Source organism: Arctopsyche grandis, chromosome 2 (assembly GCF_051622035.1).
Source record: "Arctopsyche grandis isolate Sample6627 chromosome 2, ASM5162203v2, whole genome shotgun sequence".
Classification (NCBI taxonomy): Eukaryota; Metazoa; Arthropoda; class Insecta; order Trichoptera; family Hydropsychidae; genus Arctopsyche; species Arctopsyche grandis.
The window spans coordinates 2,819,915-2,824,471 of NC_135356.1; positions in this window are offsets into that span (position 1 = coordinate 2,819,915).

Genomic DNA, 4,557 nt, shown 5'->3' on the forward strand with positions numbered 1-4,557 from the left:
TCCTACCAACAACATTTACTTACATACAAAGTCTCTTTTGAAATTATATATTACTAGCTGTATTAACCGGCTTCGCTCGGTATTTGTAATATAAACCGCTTAAACATGACTAATCTAATAGTAAACATTTTATTAATTTTATTTGAATAGTTTTATTTTATATAAATTTATTTGAATACTCATTTGTTTTTTTTTTATTTAATTGACTGTCACGAACGAGCAAAAATGTATAGTAAATCTCTTATAAAAAATTATATGTATACCAGAATCCGGCGCCTGTGCTCCCTAGGGCTTCGCCTTCGGTGCCTTTGCCCCCGGGGACTTTGAATCGAAAAAAATCGAATTATATGTTCGATGACGTCACGGATTTATGACCCAACGAACGAAGGTTACATATGTACATATATACAAAGTCTCTTACCAAATTATATATTAGATAGATGACTATCCATCAATGCCAGGATGCCAAAACAACTATTGCGTAGTATTTCAATTAAAAAAGCAACTCAAACATCTAATTAATGCTCTCCATTCGAATCGATGGACCATATCGGTCTAAATCAAAGGAGATTTCACATAAACGTATGATACATATACATACATATATACATATACATATGTACATATGTAGGACCAGTGACCATTCGGTTGCGTAGAGAAAGTGATGGGTGATAGAGGCCACCTACGCAATGGCTTCCCGTGGTCATCATCTGCTTTTTGTGGTAACGAGATTGCTTGACGTCATCGTCGAGTTAATCTCTTTTAATAGCCACCGATTGATGGCACACTCGATTTCCCATGACTATTGCCACCGATGTGGCGAAATATTGGCAAGTTCCCTCGGATTTTGCACTTTTTATTCATTTTCAACTGGAAACGTTGCGCAATGCCGTCCGTTAGTACGTTGTGGCTATTGCACCGTCTTCTTACACTAATGCAACGGCATTCTCATAATTTCTCACAAATGTACGCATAATATAACATTACTTAAGTAATCAGCGTTTTGTGAAATGTGATAATTTATATGCTCACATGGCGTATTATAATTGTATCGGTGGCTTTTTTTTCCTCTCGCCGAAAAGTTCAATCATGTGTACAGAACATTTTGAACGATCCCATCTCATTGACTTTTAATCGCCTTGAGATTGATTGTTACAATACTGGTGGGGATATTTCTTTATTTCATTTTTACCACAGTATCATATTTATTAGTTATGTATGATTACTCGCCATAAGATAGGGTTGTCAGATTTCTTACAAATCACCCGAAAAAATCAACAATATTAGACCACTTAGTTTTTATTTCAAATAATTATATTTGGCAACAATTGAAATCATATTTTTCAATACACTGTAGAATACTTTCAACGCACTACATCTATAGAAAGTCTAATTCTTGCATTAGTCCATTGAGTCTCCATTAACGAGAATATTCGAGAGTATAATTTAACTACTCATTTTTCTACAGCTATTTTTCGATTTGAATTTGGAGATTGTAATGCTCTTTTTTATATATATTTTGATGCAACAAATTTATTGAACAAATATGTGTCATTTGTTATAATATTTTTCGTATTTATGTAAATATTCAAGTGTTTTTTTCAATATTTGGTATTTTCATTCTGGTATTTCTTCCAAGCTCATCCAGGAAAATAATATTTTTTAATGGTATTGCCAATTGTTTCAAATAATCTGTTAATGTTTCATAATACTTTGCCAGTTCTTTATTAAATCCATCAATTTTTTGAAATTGCATAAAAAGTATGCATGATAGAAATATTTGAAAACTGGGACTTTTGGACGTTCCGAAAGGTTCATTCGGGACACTGGGACACGAGGCTTAAAACCGGTGACAATCCCGATTAATCGGGACGCCTGGCAACCCTACATAAGAGGATCCCATATAAAGAAATCTAATAATAAATAAAATCAATGACAAAAACCGTTTAAAAATAAAAATAAAGCCTATGGAAATAGGGGAATACTCATGTGAGGAATTACTCGTTCACCATATGTATAATATACATCAATTTGAAATTGGTTTTCAGTCATACAGTGGTAACAAAAATAAGGTAGCTAGTCAATTTGCGAGAAACCATTTCAACATCTATGTAAATCAAATAATTTGGCGAATTCTGATAGGAAACGACTGACTTGCAGTTATGCAAATCTGACGAGTTGGAGAAATATAATACATATGTATATTCGTACCACGATTTTGATACCAGATATATTCGATACCAGATCCGTACCAATGATTTTGGCGACCTTGGCAAATACCAAATAATCGCCTCTTTATCTGTTTTTTAAAGTGAAATTTCAAAAACATAATTAAAGAAATAATTTTAAAATAAAAATTATTTATTGTATTAAATTTAATAATTTATTAATTAATTAAAAATTATTTATTGTATTAAAATTAAATTTAATAAATGTATAATAAAACAAATGTACTTATTAAAATATTCACACTTAAAATTTAAATAAAAAATATAGCAATGTCGCGAAATTTTAAATCAATCATTAATGTATGTTATATTGACGAAAGGCTTAAATCAGAATCTGCGATCTTGACTACTTACAGATCTTAAATAATTTTTGATTATCCTGAATTTGCTGAAACTTCTTTCAGCCGTGGCTATTGTCGCTGGCCTTGTCAGAAATATGTGTATAGTTTGTAAAATACTTGAATAAGATTCTTTTAAATCCTACTCATTCAGTATATTAAAAATATTCATATGATAAATAGTGTTCGGATCTTTATTTTCCAATCATTTTTTTTATTTGGTATTTATTTATTTTCTTGAGAAAATTAGAAGTTCTTTTATCAAGTTGTAATTTAATAAATTGATAAAAGAACATAATTATTTTAAGAAAAACCATTAAAAAATTTCGCATATATTTAGGTATTTTATTTGGTATTGTAAACATTTCAGTTAATTTGTTTATTTGTATTCGAGTTAACAAAAACCACAATTTAAAATATTACCTACGTGAATGGATACCTACTTACTAACGGTCCTTTTAATTCCAAGTTTTTAAATGAAACCTTTAATAAATGTACATATTGTTCATATTGTATTTTTCGTCGTAAGAAAGTTTTGCTTCATGTTCTGAGTGTAAGTAAACCCAAATTCGGTTTGGGGAACACCCACTGTCTACGGTCACAGCGGGAAGCCAGGGACACATGACGTCCCATACCATTCAGTGTGTTTTCGGCTTAACTGAGGTTCGAACCCAGAACCTCTCGGTCTTTAGAAACATATGTACATAGGTACGTTAACTACTGAGAAATATTTATTTATTTATTGAAAAATCAACAGGCCTCAGATGTGGACATTCATAAAAATAAAGAATAAGTATGACAAAATAACATCTGAGCCCAATTATAGATTTTTACAAAATACATAATATATCTAGTATAAATAATAACAAACAAATGAATAAAAACTAAAAATTGACTAAATAGAACAATGCACAATTAAACATAAAGTGATATAATATAATTGTATAAACATAAAGTTTTATAATATAATTGGATAAAGAATTTAAATATGATTAATTAGTTTAATTTCCATGACAATGGATTTAAAAAAAAATCTTTCAATACAAAACCCATTTTTTCGATCAATATTTAGATAAGTAATAAGATTTTTATTAATGATTATCCATGAGACGATTCAATTTATAACAAAAAATGATTTGTACGATGCGCATCTTTCTATTTTAAAATAAAGTGAAATGTTGCATGTTTGAAGTATAAAAAATAGCGAAGAAATTAATAGCAATTTGCATAACAAACAATCCGTTGATTTTGATGACCCGGCGAAGAATGGCTGCGAATAATTTGAATAAAATTTGTGTAACACGCTTTTCGTTTCGTTCTCTTTGTGTTGTTTTTTTTTATGCAATTTATGCACTCTGCTAATGTCCAGTTTGCTTTTTTCGTCAAATTTGAATATGACAAGAGAAAATTGTAAAAACATTTCAGGCTACAAACAATGGGGTGACCATCGTGATCGTCTTTTCGTGTAGTTGGTTTCTACTTTACATACTTTCAGCGGATTCTAACTGACGGCCTGCGCTCCTACATTCTAATTTTGAACTATTGTACAATCACCCCCTCCCCTTTTGTTTTTGAAAAGTTGTAGTCCACGGTCTAAGCTAGAGTATTATGAGATGGTACACCTTATTCCAACTTGGTAATGGGATGTCAATATGACTGATAGGGAACGCTTATTTATAGGGTATTTGTGGCCCATATGTAGTAAAGGTCATCAACCAATAGAGTTATTATTAGTCACCGGAGCCTGAGGGGGCCGTGTATTGTTCAAAGGTTGTAAATGCATTGTTAAAGGTTTGCCGGACAATGGATAGCACTGTGACTATCCTACCTCTAGTTATTATATTGCCAAGTTTACTGAAATGTGGTAAAGCAATTATGATTACACTATAGTTAGATTTTTCGACAGGTAAGTATCTTTTATTTATTTATTTTGTTGGGAAAATTTACAGTTCATTAAAATTACAAAATTGATAAAAGAACATAATTATTTT